At 41.0% G+C, this 15,509-nt stretch overlaps 1 pseudogene; it reads right to left on the bottom strand.

The window, feature by feature from the left end:
- LOC145409823 (phosphoinositide 3-kinase regulatory subunit 4-like) overlaps positions 1-12,383 on the bottom strand; it is a 38,257-nt pseudogene extending 25,874 nt beyond the window's left edge.
- Between the last annotated feature and the right edge of the window lie 3,126 nt (positions 12,384-15,509).

The following is a 15,509-nucleotide window of genomic DNA, read 5'->3' as shown; positions in this document are numbered from 1 at the left end:
TTTCTAAGTGGAATGGGTTCAGGATAACGAGTAGCCATATCAATCAGGGTCAACACATAAGAAAATCCTGAAGAAGTCTTAGGAAGAGGGCCCACAATATCCACCAACACACGGGTGAATGGCGCCTCAAAAGGAGGAATGGGAACTAGAGGTGCAGCCTTTTCGGTCTGATTACACTTCCCCACAACTTGACAGGTGTGACAAGACTTACAATACCAGGAAACATCCCTGAAGATACCTGGCCAGTAGAAGTGTTTCAAAATGCGTGCCAGTCTTCCTCACTCCAAGGTGTCCTGCCAAACTGGACACATGAGCCACTCTAATGATATCCTGCCTACAAACACGAGGGATGACAACTTTATTTACAACCTCCCATTCACAGAGGGCTGATGCTGTTGGGGGTCTCCACTTCCTCATAAGTACTCCTGACTTTATATAATAACAAGTAGAAGCACCAACTGACTCTTCCTCACTGCAAGCAGAGTTAGCTAGACCTTTCAACTCAGGGTCAGCAACCTGCAACTCAACCAACTCTTGACGAGACAAATTATCAACACTACGGGGTACTGCTTCATCTGGTGAGTGGTCCAAATTAGCAAGAAAAGTGTCAGCTAGGATAACATCATCATCATCATTATCCTCTAAGTCACCAGTAACTTTAGACTTAGCCCTAGTAACAGCACATGCAGAGAACACATCAGGGACATCACAATCCTGGGTCGCAGCCACTGGCTCACTAGACAACTGAGGAGCTGGACACACTTGACTTCCACCAATATCATTTCCAAGTAAGAAAGTTACACCTGACATTGGGAGTGTCTCAACCAACCCAACCATAACGGAACCATTAACAAAACCAGACTCTAAATTCACTCTGCACAGAGGGACAGAGAAATAATTATTCCCTACACCTTGTAAGATTACAATTTCATCAGAGGAATGAACATTAGAGCCTAGAACACTGGTCAGCATAAGGGATTGGCAAGCACCTGTATCACGATATATTTTAACTGATTTCCTGTCATTACTGTCCAGAGGACTGACAAAACCATCAGACAGGAAATTAGCACATGAACTCTTGAGAGTGTCACCCACGTTACTGCTCAAAAGAGGAGCTCCATCATGAGAATTTAAGTTACCCCTCAAAGCAGGTTCAGTTAACTCAGTTACAGAATTCTGGGAACTCTCAAGGGTGGACACTAGACCAATTGACTGAATATTTAAAGACTCCTTTTTGTTCACATCACGCTGTCTCCTGAAACATCTCTTCGTAGTATGACCAAGCTTAGTACAATAAGTACATTTACTTTTCTGAAATCTAGAGGTGGAGCTGGTATTTACTTCCTGAGAAACATCATCTTTATTCTCTTTCCTGTTACCTGTACTCTGAGTAGAGACAACGTACTTACACTCAGCTTTCCTTTTTTCTCTAGAATATCTCTTGTGAGTGAGAACATATTCATCAGCTAAAACTGCAGCATCAGACAAATTATCTATTCTTCTCTCATCAAGATATAGGCTTACATCTTTATTAATATACCTTTTGAAGTCCTCCAGCAAAATCATCTGCTTAAATTTGTCAAAATCAGAATCCACATTCTTAGAATTAAACCACTGCTCTAACAGATCTTCTTTGATTTTTGCATACTCAACATGGGATTGCTTATCTTGCTTATAAGTTGTCCTAAATTTTACTCTATAGGCTTCAGGAACAAGTTCATAGGCCTTAAGAAACAAGCTCTTAACTACATCATAATTATCAGATTGATCCTGAGGCAAAGATGCATAAGTTACTTGAGCTTTACCAGTGAGAACAGTTTGAAAGAGTACTGGCCAATACTCTTTGGGCCAATTAAAACCTGTAGCTACCCTCTCAAACAACTGAAAATACTTTGTTAAATCAGATTCATTAAAAGGAGGGACAAGTTTAACATTTTTAGCCACATCAAAATCATCATAGCTAGATGATCCAGTTCCACCTTGTTTCATGCGATACTCATGGTCTGCCTGAATCCTAGCAAGTTCAATTTGTGCCTGAGCCTGTATCTGTGCCTCCTGAATACGAGCCTGAGACTCCGCCTCCTTAGCCTGAGACTCAGCCTCCTTAGCACGTGCCTGAAACTCAGCCTCCTGAATACGAGCCTGAGACTCTGCCTGCTTAGCCTGAGACTCGGCCTCCTTAGCACGTGCCTGAAACTCAGCCTCCTTAACACGAGCCTCCTGCAGAGCTAGCTGTAACTTAGCTATTTCAATCTGTGTTTGCTCATTTAGAGTAGTTACATTAAACAAGCTTTCATTAATCATGCCAACAATTTGATCTTTAGAATGATGAGAGTGAAATGCAATTCCCAACTGTTGAGCAACAAGCTTAAGTTCATTCTTTGTTCCGTTTTCTACATCACACACTGTTTGCACATTTGACAAAAAATGTTTGGCTACATCAAGAGTAGTAATAGTAGACATCATGAATAAATCACAGTCACAAAATATCAAGCAATATCCTTATGATAATATCCTGAATATCCTGATAAGAGGTAGCCAAATTTATGTTACGGAACAGAGAAAACTGTCCCGCAAAGTTCCAGGTTCAAAACAAAAGAGTTAGGTAAAATTACAAGTTAAAGTTTACTGCCCAAACTAACAACTAAACATTCAGGACTCATAAGGATAATGTAATGGCAAATAACAGGTTAAATATATGGTTAACTGCAAAAGCCTCTATTAACACGAAATCAGCAAGAGTAAATTGATCTAAGTCAGCCCTGATAAAATGTGAAAACCGGCTAATGCTCAGTGAATGCAAGATATATTATTACAGATACAAAATATTATTATTAATGGCTGACGTCAAAAACTCCACATGAATCACAAAAACCCTACTAGGCCTAAGGATTAACACCTTATGCTACACAGTACAAGAAAAATGCAATAACACTCATACTCAAATAACACAGCTGCTAGATAGTTGGAGACTTCCTGGGCACTCACAAAAAATAATAACAACTGTACAGGGGAGGACAGAGATGTGAACAAAATGAGGAGTAGATCTAAGTGGCAATTAATGCAGAGACTGGGCTCATTATATAGGGGCTGGCAGAGCTTGATACAACTTGTAAGAAGGATGCGCAAATGAAGCCATAGGGGACAAAGAGTTGACAATCCTGCTCTGAACAACAGAAAGAACGACTTACTCTACGATAAGGGTAGAAGGGGGGAGTGAGGCAGAATGCGCTCGTGATCAAACATGCAGCATACAGTACGTTAGAATTACAAAAAGGATGATGAAATCATAGGCTATGTAACAATAGACAGATAACATGAGAGAACAATAACACACTATATGAAGAAATAAACTGGTAAGGAAAAGGTGCACCCTGAGCTGATGGGAATACAACACCAGACTCATACTATTCAATGGATGGTTACATAACTGTTATATGGATTCACTGGATATGTGATGGTTGTGAGTGTTGTCTGAGACCATACTGAATATAAAATGGTTGTGAAAATGTTATGTGGACTCATACTGGGGACGGAATAATCGTGGAAGTATAGTTTACCTAAAATCATAGTCTACTGAATACTGGACGGTTGTGAAAATGGTATACCGGTATGGAATGGTACTGGACATCAAATGGTTGTGAAAATGTTATCGAGACTCTTATAGGCCTCAAGATGGCTGTCAATAAATTAGTCATCTAAACTCACAATGGGCACTGGATGGTAGTTAAATGTTATCTGCCACTGCTTTGCGCAGTGGCAGTATCGTAACCAATGAGGTCTTGCTTAAGTGACGTATTTGCTGCTGCTATAAAGGTCGAATTGGGAAAAGTTGTCAATACCATCTCAGCACTTTTGCGGCACCTCGGTTTGTATTACCTTTCCTAGAAGGGTAGTCAAGTCGTACCCCATCTGCTCGTGGTGACCTCGCAGGCACCTGTTTTTTTCCATTTCTGTTCTTTGTGCTTTTTTCAGATTTCTTTTTTTCTCCTAAAAGGTTAACACAAACGGGGGCGGCGCTACCCGGGTTTATCCCGGGTAGTATTGTATATATTTTTCTGTTGTTGTTGTCATTTTGTTTTGTTTTTTGTTCTCCTTTACCATGAGCAAACAACACCAGTGCCCTCGCTGCAGTGGCTCTGTATCAAAGAGTGCACAAGCACTGAAATGCGCCTACTGCAGTGAGTGGGTTCATATAGCTTGTGAAAATTTGGATGCAGGCGACTATCCATTTATGAAGAAGAGCCACCAGATGGGCTTTCGCTGCCTGTGTAGCCAATGTGTTGCACCAGTGGGTGAGGTCTTGGGCGGTAGAGGAAGTAGTACCAAGAAGGAGTTTGAAGATAAAGTTATTGGGCCAATCTTTCAGGCAATTAGAGACGTTTCAAATAGACTGGAGGCACTAGAGACCAAGGTCTTATCACCCACAGCAGTCAAGCAAAATCAGGCCAAGTAATTTTGTGGATGCTGTTCGCGGGTCTCTCGTGGGGGACGGGAAGGATCGGCCTGGGGGCGTGATTAAGATCAGTGCTCATGGCCAGAAAAAAAACATTCATAGTCAACATGTACTGACTGTGAAACTAAAGAGTGGTGCTAATGCCCTGACAAATCAGATGGGACCAGAAGACATCAGAGGTGTACTTTACTCGGTATCAGTTGATAGCTGCTTTAAGATCAAGGCAGGTGGGCTGGTAATGAAGTTTCCATCAGCTGAGGCCAAAAGTGAAACAACTGGGATGCTGACTGATCATTTTGGCTCTGAAGGCACTTTTTGCATATCAGAGCCAAAAATAATGTTGCCTAAAATGACCGTGACAGGCCTTTCCTCTTCCTTGAGTGACTCTGACATCATCCCAGACATTCTGAGAAAAAACAATAAAATTACGATGCTCGTTGATCGAGGTTGTACCCTCAACCTTCTTTTCACAAGAACAAGGAATGACACCAAAACTGCTGTCTTGAAGATGTCGCCAGAGGTGAGATCCTCCATTGTAGAACAGGGCAATTACATCTATGTGGATCTTACAAGATGCCGCGATTTCAATAGATTCTGGATTACACACTGACATCACTGTCAAGGCTTTGGTCATACATTTGAGAGATGTTCTAGGAAAAATGATGAACTTAATTGCGTCTTTTGTGCTGGAGCCCATAAATCTAAGGATTGTAGTAATAGAAATTCTCCCAAATGCATCAACTGCTCTACTGTACTTTAAGACATCAAGATGCTAATTCAAATTCACAGTCGGTTGCCCATTTCGCATCAGGTAGAGACTGTCCAATCATGATTTCTCATAGGAATAGATTGACTGAAAACACCAATTTTGACCATTCAAAAAACTGACTGCATCCCTCTTGAACCAGTTAAGGATGGATCTTTTAACCCACGGCATCCCGGGGACGTACTTCCACGTCCTCACGTTTTGTCACAGCTAATCCCGGGGACGTACTTCAACGTCCTGCAATTGCAAGGTTCATAATTTCCACAATTTTCAAAATTCGCGCGAGATTTTCGTTTCGCCCGGGCACCCAAGCCTCCCCTACCTGCCGCCAGGCAGGCAGCGTCCTAGACCCCGCGTGACCCGCGCTCGCCCTTGTCTCGGCCACTCACCTGCTAGCAGTGACCCAGGTCAGACATGGCGCAGAAAGGTCTCTCAGACGAGGAAATCGCATCCGTCCTGGAAGCCTTCACTGGAGACAGTGATTCTCCACCCGATGATGATGTGGTGGATCGCGATTACGTCCAGCTAGAGGAAGAAATAAGTAGCAGCGATGAGGAGGTCCCTTTGCCCCGAAAAACGCGGTATGTGACATACCGTAAGGCAAGGGAAGGCCAGCCTGCTCCCCAACCACGTGCAAAGCTATCTCTCCATCCTGAATCTGATAAGGACGAGGATGAGGACGATGAGGATGACTGAGGCCTAGGACGTGATATCGCCGCGTGGTTGGGAAAAGAGAAAATATCTCCACGAGGATCAGAAGGTGGGGCGAGACGACACATAAGGTATGGTGAAAGTACTTTGTCTGGGGAAGTGGCAAGTGGTGTGGTGGGATTGCTGGGAGAAAGGGAAAGTGTTGTGGCGGCAGCGCGGGGTGAAAGTGAGAGTGGTGTGGGGGTAATGTGGGGTGAAGGGGCAAGTGGTGTGAGGGAGACAGCACGAGCACATGGTGCTCGTAGGCCTAGGGGAGAGGAAGTTGAGTCACTCCCCAGCACTTCTTTCGCCCCTGAATATTCCCAAACTTCCTCCCCACAGCCCCAGGATGTGGGGAAAGGAAAGAAAGGGAAGGGAAAGGGTAAAGGAAAAGGGAGAGGGAAGAGAAGTGCGAGTGATGAGAGGCGCCGCTCTCCACCTCCCCAACCTCCCCCACCACCCTCACCTCCCCACTCTGACGAAGGGGACGATGGTGACGTGGTTAGTGTAAGTGGAAAGAATTGTTATCAAAACTACACCCACTGTGTAAATCTGGTCAGTGAATATGTGATAGCAAGGAAATAAAGTGGAAACGGGTGTAATGTTAGCATGAATAATACGTATAAGTTGAACATTACTGTAAGTTGTCATAATTGATGTCACGAGTACACCCACATTCTGGTCAGTAAGTATGTGATAGGAATTATATACAGTGGAAGATGTAATGTTAGTAGTAAGGTATTTTATAAGCTGATTACTAGTGTAAGATGAAACAAATGATATCGCAATAACACTCCCTGTGTAAGTACGCGCAAATATGACGCTAAGTTCCATTGTACATTCAGAAATGATGTGATATCAATTATATCAAGTGTTTACATGTGCAATGTTAGTGTAGAATTATTATATAAGTACAAAAATAGGTTGTAAGTTGAAATAGTTGTCATAGCGACTTCACCGTGTGTGTTATTATGCGCTATTATTACGCTATATATTTACGTAAGGCCTGAAATAATCTCAAAACAGTTCTATAAAATTGAAAAGTGTATAATAATATTAGAAAAGTATTATGTAAGTAGAAAAAGCACAATACGAGTTGAAACAACAGTCACAGCTAGTTCACTCACTACGTAAATAAGCGCTAACAGTACGCTAAATGTTATCAAAAGGCCTGTGAATACGTAAAAACAGTTCAGTAAAATGTAAAATGGTATAATGTTATTGTAGAAGTATTATGTAAGTAAAAAAAATTATATGTATCATGATTTTAGAATGTTAGCGATTCATCGTGACCAAGTTGGCCGATTTTGCTCGTTTTAGCATCTTTCCGATGGTACAATGCTTATTTCTGCTCTATTTTTGTATAAAATCCAATATATTCTTTTATCACATGTTTTTATGTTTGTAATAAATTCATTTCTACTTACTTTCATTGGTTTCCCAGACTTATAATACCATAGAAAACGTTTGAGGCTCAGACCACCTAGGGAGAACACGGGGCCAGGTGGGACCAAGTCATACCTGGTTAAGCTAATTAGGGACCCCGGGGACCAATTTCTTTGCCACTGACCATTGTTTCTGACCAAAAGCGAAAGTTTAAGCAAAAAAAAAAAAGGTCGAAAAATGGTCGGGATTGGGGGGTACCAGTGGTCGAAAAGTGGTCGGGACGGGGCGGGTTAAATATTTGTTCTGTCCATAATAAGACAGACTATATTAATGAAATTCTAAATCAGCACGATCTTGAGATTTTGTGCTCGGCTGAAACCTGGTTGTATGAGTCTGATATCGATATTATTCGTAATGCTTTGCCTAAGACACATTCTGTTATAAGTATTCCCAGGCCTGCTGATGACTATCCAGGAGGAGGCATAGCACTCATCTACTCGGCAGCATTTGCAAAGTTTTTTTTTTTTTTTTTTAATAACAGAACGGAGGAAGGAAAAACAAACGGGGAAAAAAAAAAAATCCATACACCAGATTACTGGTGTCCTCTATTCATAAAATATCTGTAACAGTTAGACTTGAACAGTTGTGGGTTGAAATTTGGAGGAAAACAACTCTGGGGACGCGAGTTCCAGAGAGATGCAGTTCAGGGAATGAAAGAATTCTGATAGGCAGAAGTTCTGCAATATGGCTGAGTGACATTCCAGTCATGAGCGCTACCAGATGCCCGTGTAGCACGAGGGAAGGCATGGAGAGGTGGCACCATGGATGCAACTTCGTCTGAGCATTTGCCAAAAAAATATCTGTAAAATAATGCAAGGGAGACAACATTCCTTCTTACTTGCAGGGGAGGTAATTTATATGTAATGGCAGGGTTGTTAATGATTCTAACAGCTTTATTCTGAATTTTGTCTAGCTGTCTAAATGCAACCTCTCCACAACCATTCCACAAGGGTGAGCAATATTCAAGCTGAGAGCGCACATGACTCTTATAAATTATAGCTAACTGCTCATCAGCGAAGAAGTTGTGGACTCTGTACAATAATCCAAGTTTCTTTGAGGCGGTTTTAGCAAGTGATCTGACATGAGAGGTCCAGCTGAGGGCACTGTTAAGTGAGACACCAAGAATTTCAATACTTTTGGAGATGGGAATATTAGTAGCACTGAAGGTAATGTACGAATCTGGCAATATCTGTCTATTAGTAAACTGTATAGATTTAGTTTTACTAGCATTAAAAGAGACAAGGTTGTTTTGTCCCCATTCACTGAGTGTAGCTAGATCTTGATTTATGGAGATGGCAGTACTGAGTTGAGAGGTAGAGATATTAGACTTTGTAAATGGATCTCTGAGTGTGAATGAACTATGTAGTGTTGAGTCATCTGCATATGAGTGAACGGGATTGTGAGTGACAGATAAGAGATCATTAATATGAACCAGAAATAGGGTTGGCGCCAGAACTGATCCCTGCGGCACGCCGGCGTTAATTGAGTGGAAATTCGAATATACATCATCTACTTTTACTCTTATTTTCCTGTCACTAAGATAAGAAGAAATCAAAGGAACAAAAGACGTTAGTCCATAGCAAGGGAGTTTGGACAGCAGGGAACGGTGCCATACTCTGTCGAGAGCTTTAGAGATATCAAGAGCTACTGCATGAGTTTCTCCAAAAAGATCAATTGATTGATGGATGGTATGAGTTAAGAGATTGAGTATGTCAATGGTGGATCTTTCGCGGCGAAAACCGTATTGTCTATCACTAATTAAGTTGTTGGATTCAAGATGTTTAACAATATGCTTATTAATCAAAGTTTCAAATACCTTACCAAGAGAAGATGTGACAGCTATTGGTCTGTAATTGGAGGGGTCAGACGAACTTCCTTTCTTCGGAACTGGGTGGATATTGGCTTCTTTCCATGAATTTGACTCAGACCTGACTCCACCTTCATTTGAATTTATGGAAGTATTAATAAATTTCCATCAGAATACCATTAGAATTGCAATTTTCTATTGACCAGGTCATCCGGGCACAGATCGAGGTTTTATGGAGGAGTTTTGGCAGTTTCTTGAAGGGTTTTCTCTTACACCTGGAGGACTTCTTGTTTGTGGTGATTTCAATTATTGGGTTGACAGTCCAGAATCAAAACCATTTTCTTCAGAATTCCATGAGTTGATCACCCAGAACAATTTTTTCAATCATGTGAGTAATCCAACTCATGTCTCAGGACATGTCCTTGACTTAATCTTGTCCCCTGCTGGTTGCAGGCACGTATCAGATGTGGAGGTTGACTCATTTGACCCCCTCATCTCTGATCATGCTCTGATCACTCTTAGTTTTGATGTCCCGAAATCCCCTTCATATAAAAAGGTCATCAGGTTCAGAAATTACAGGAATGTTGACCACCAGTTGATGTGTCTTGAAACTAATCAGCATTTAAACTCCACTGATTCTTCAAGTCTTTCTTCTGATGAATTGGTTGATATTTACAACAACGAGCTTTGGTCAATTTTTGACCATTATTGTCCTGAGGTAGTAAAAACAATCACTGTACATGATAATTCTCCGTGGTATGGTCCATCCATTAATTCTTTGCGTAGACAATGTAGAAGGGCAGAACGTGAGTGGCGCTTGCAGCAGACCGAAGTAACTCGTTTGCATTATGTTTTTGTGAGAAGAGCTGTCGTTAACACTGTAAAAGCCCAAAAGGCTAGGTATTATCAAAATAAAGTTGATTCATGTGGTGGTGATAAAAAAAAAAAAAAAAAACTGTCTGCAGTTGTGAGCAATTTGGTTGGTCGGAGGAATGTAATTGTTAAACCAACTTCTGTATCTGATGCCCAACTGGCTTCTGATTTTGCTTCATTTTTAACAAGTAAGGTATCTCGCATAAGAAGTGATTTAGACAGCAGTTCTCCTAGTGAAGCGTACTCAGTTGACTTCCAGCCACGATGCACCGGGGATCATTTGCTTTCAAGATTTCATCTGCTGGATGTAAACAAAGTCAAATGTTATATCAGAGAACTTAATAAAACATTTTCCTCACTCGATCCGTGTAACATGGCACAACTGCCTGATGTGTATGAGCATGCTGCAGACTTTATCTGCAACATAATAAATAGATGCTTCTTAGAAAGTAATTTTGTACAGTCTGAGAAACGTGCTTTGCTTAGGCCCCTAATTAAGAAACCTGGCCTTGATGTCAAGAGCATGACAAATTATCGTCCCGTCTCTAATCTGTCTTTTTTATCCAAGATTATTGAGCGGGCCATACTCGATCAACTCGTACCACAACTGGAACACAACAGAGTTGTTCCTGTTGTTCAGTCAGCATACAGAAAATACCATTCAACTGAAACTGCACTAACAAGGATTTAGAGTGACTTGGTGGCAAACACTTGTAGTGGGATGTCCTCTCTCCTGGTTCTGTTGGATCTGTCTGCAGCTTTTGATACAGATCATAAACTGTTGTTGGATGATCTGTATTTTTATGGCATTCGTGATAGTGCCCTTTTGCTCCTTAAGTCGTATCTGTCGGACAGATCTCAGAGAGTGGTTGTTGATTACGCTAGCTCTGATTCAGCTCCCCTTCTATTTGGAGTCCCTCAAGGATCAGTTTTGGGTCCAATTCTATTTACTATCTACACAAGTAGTTTATCATCTCTACTTGATGCTTATGATGTGTCCTATCATTTTTATGCTGATGACACCCAGCTCTATGTTAAGATGTCAAATATCAATGATACTAAGACAAAGTTTGAATCTCTAATGTCTGATATTAAGATCTGGATGGCTAAGAGGAAACTTAAGCTGAATGATGGTAAAACTGAGATCATCATCATCAGAGGAAACAGAAGGGGTGATGACACTGACAATGACCTGGCTTTGAACATTGGCGTGTCACAGCTTCACCCAGTCAGTTCTGTTCGAAATCTGGGTGTTTATTTTAATTCAAAGTTAAATTACAAAGAACATATTAATCAAGTTGTCAGAGGGTGTAACTTGCAAATCGGAAATCTGTACTCTGAGAAAATCCCTGAACAGACGTTGCCTCTTAACATTGGTCCATGCAGTGGTCTTGTCTCGTGTTGATTATTGTAATTCACTGTGGGTTGGTCTTCCAAACAATATACTAATAAAAGTTCAGTCTGTGTTGAACAGGGCAGCACGGCTTATCTTTGGTCTCCCCCCGAGAACCTCAATTACCCCGTTCCTAAATGAGTTGCATTGGTTACCAGTAAAGGCTAGAATTGAATTTAAACTGTGTCTTATTACATTCAAGGTTCTTAAGTTTGGTGAACCGAAGTATCTTGCTGAATTGTTAAAACTCCCATTGGCATGTCCGGGTGTGATGTTACGCAGTGAAGATGATTCCTTGCGTCTTAACAAGCCTGGAGCCATTCACCAGTCATCTTTCTCTGATCGTTCTTTTGTGTATAGAGCCCCTAGATTATATAACAGATTGCCATTGTCCATAAGACAATTCTCTACTGCTGAATCCTTTAAGAGACAGCTGAAAGCCTTTTTTTTTCAAAATGCTATGACCTGGAGAGAGGTACTATGATGTATGATTATAGAGTTTAATTATTACCACTTTCATGTATATATGATGTAGCTGTATTATATACAAGAAATGTCACAATTCTTTTAATTGTAAAAATAATGTATGTGTGTCGAGCGCTAGGGAATTCCCAAAGGAAGAACTGGCGTTTTTGAGAAACAAAAGGCCAGATTATTATTATTATTATTATCATCATTATTATTATCCATACTTCACTAATAACTGTGATGGATTACCTAGACACATGCTGAACACAGGGTGCTTGTGAAAATGTTACCTAGAAACATACTAGACTTTGGATGTTTGTGAAAATATACCTTACTTAGACTCATACAGAACATAATTTGATGCCTTGGATGGTTGTTTATATATGGCTTACCTAGATTCATACTGGACATCCTGCAAATCTGACAGATAGGTTTCAACAGGGAAGATTTGGGACGGAGCAATACCAGCCAGTTGGTTCCCCATTGTGTATCATTTCTGAAATACTTTGCAAGCAAGCAAGATTAATAATGCGCTGAAACAGGTTTGCAGTCTATAAGTCCTTTTCAAAGTGACTCTGGAGATTTCAAAACACCTCTGCCTCAATGGCACTTTATTCTGCACTTTGCATTTCAACATCCTCTTGTATTTCACTGGTACAACCTATGGCAAGTAAATACTGTATTACTGTAATATAAATATCGTATGTATCGTTTATACTGGCTCCAACAAGCTCACGTGTTGGTCTTGGTCACCCAATGATGGCTCTCCATGCTGCTCAATCTCTGGCAGCCTTCCTATTCAGTCTCTTATTCTTGAGGTCACACTTTATGACCTTTTTGGTCTGCCTCTGACAACCCTACCCGCAACATTCACACTTCTCACTTTCCACACCCAACTGTCATCCTCCATCCTCTCCATGTGCCCAAACCATCTTAATCTGCCCCACCTCATCACAAAACCAATGCACTCCAGTCTCATACTTCCTCTCAACTCTTCAATTGTAAGTCTTGCCCCCTCACGCCTCACATTCAAGGACGCACTACACATCCAACTAATCATAGTCATTTCTGTACTTTTGACAAATAACATTTTACAAAATGCTAAAGTGAAACACCGATATGCAACATTAAATTGCTATGGAAGTGGTGATACAAAGTCTCCTACATCGCTCAGAATGTGGCCCTAATTGACAACATTATGCAGCCATAATTCCCAACTGACATAGAATATGCAGCAGCTCCCAAACAGCATAAACTAACTAAACATAAAAATCAATTTCATCCCTTCAGTGTGGTGATGTCAAGGTGGGTGATGTATTACTGTAGTCTGTTCCTGCTATTATCAGACAACTTCATTCCACTTTTGTGAGGCCTCTTGTTGTGAAGGGGTACTCTCTGATTTGAAATTTCCATCAAAGCCAAATTAAACTGGGCTGCAAAGCACTTGCTTCTGCACTGACACATAAATCATTGGTTTTGAGCAAAGTGAAAATTGGTTCAGAAGCAGCTCTCATTTGAGCCCAATAGGACCATAAAATGCTTGTTACCAGCAGTAAACATGAACATAGGTATTCAACCTGTGCCACACACACCCTCCACTAATATCCATGGAGTGACATTTGACAAGGAATTCACTTTCACAGGCCATGTGAAAGATATCGAGGTAGTGCACCCCCAGACTCAATGCACTCAAGACAACTACAGGGTCAGACTTTGGGCAACAAAAAGATATGCTCTAGTTACTCAACATTTAATACAAAAGTCAATGATGTCCTGTGCCTTTCCAGCATTGACTCTGAGCCTATTTAGCACTCACTACAACAACTTGCAAACCATACAGAACAGTGCCCTATGCATCACCACTAACTGCACCAAAACTACTCCTACAGCTTGAAACAAAAATCCTCCTTGTCAGAGATTATCTTGATATAAGAGCCACACAATTCCATGCAGCAGCCTGTGCAATAGATACACAACACCCCTGTCATTACATGATACAGAGACATAACATAACTAGGCACATAAGACAATCACCACACAAACATTATCAAGCCCTTTACAGCAATATCCAACCTCCAGACATTCCAACATTAGCAATGAAGAAACACCTTGATGCTCACTTCTCATGCAGGATAATACAGCTTATCAATCAGGACAGTGTACAGTATTACACACGCACCCTCCTGACATCCACACTTCAGAGGTGTCCTTAATCAGACTGGCTTCATCTAGCTTGGTCTAGAGCAGGCCATAACCCAGTCCTCCTCAGCTACCACCTTTGATTGAGGCTGGGTGGAATCACTGATGACACATGTCCAGCTTGTAGAAAAGGCTCATACAACAAAACACACATAGTTGATGAAGCACTGCACAGCCCATGCCACACTAAGAAGCAGATACAACATAAACAATTTAAAAAATTCAGGGCAACCCCATAACAGCAGCTGCTTACCTGCAGTCAACGGGTCTGCTGAATCAGATGAACCACAAGAGGAATTATCTAAATTACCGTACTATGGGGACTTGGATGATTGTAGATTCAATGAGAGTTACTGCTCAGTGAACCTACAGAAATACATGTGCTCTTAATTTTAAAACTTTACTTTTTGCACCAGAAGTACCTTCACAAACTGAAATCTCCATGTTTCCTATTTTTATTCTCTCTTCCCCCTTTTTTCGCTACTGACAATTGGTCTGCCCCATACTGACAATTTCATGGTATTTTTTCCTTTATTGCTGATGGCTACTGATCATCTTACAACAGTTTCACTATATGCAATTAGTTTCTTCTGACAACATCTGCACTGAGTGTGAAACATGGCAAAATAGGTATGATGCTGGGTGCTGGTCTACACTGGTTGATACAGGTAATGGGGACTTTCTAAGTTCGGCTTATTGGCACTCCTAGGTGGTTAAAATTATGAGGGGTCTGAGGGCCAAAGGTTAGGCTAGGATGTACTGATCCATTCAGTCAGTGGTATCGTAAGAAAACATGCTGCTGAACACATCTGATGCTGATATAAAATGATAATAACCTATTCTTTATCAAACATTTTTTTTTTTTTTTTACTCTGACAACCAGGCCCTACATTACTTTCTGTTTGCTCTACAAATTCACCCCTCCCTCTTTTTTTTTTCTTTGTTTTAAGTAATCTTTATGGCAGTTCTTTCACTTATGTCCTTATGGGGCTGCTATTTTTGCCATGAAAAATCATGTCACCTAAGTATGATGCTGATGTCTGAGAAATGCTCTTCCCCACCATTTTGGTACCGGTATCCCAGTATCCCATTTTTTTCTCGTGGGTTTTGCGTGTTTTGACAGGAATTCAAAAACAAAAAATCCTGAAAGGCTGTATTATCACTGATCTGGATGATTTTATTTCATACCTGACTTCACCCCCCTGATAGGGTTGGGGTTAATTGCTATCTATCTATAGCCAAATGCCTTATTCCCATATGGGGTGATCACAAACAAATCACCTTCATGCTGCCCTGTACCCCGCCATTACGCCTCCTTGCAACTCACACTCCTCCCCACCTCACTCACTGCACTCTCCTTGTTAGTCTCTTTCCATCCTCTCTCTATAATATGACTGTGTTCATATAAAAA

The sequence above is a fragment of the Coenobita brevimanus genome, chromosome 83, assembly GCF_032717465.1.
Source record: "Coenobita brevimanus isolate Jiangsu-jjx chromosome 83, ASM3271746v2, whole genome shotgun sequence".
Taxonomy (NCBI): Eukaryota; Metazoa; Arthropoda; class Malacostraca; order Decapoda; family Coenobitidae; genus Coenobita; species Coenobita brevimanus.
Note: the sequence above shows the minus strand (reverse complement) of the source record. Positions and strands in the feature narration are given on the sequence as shown.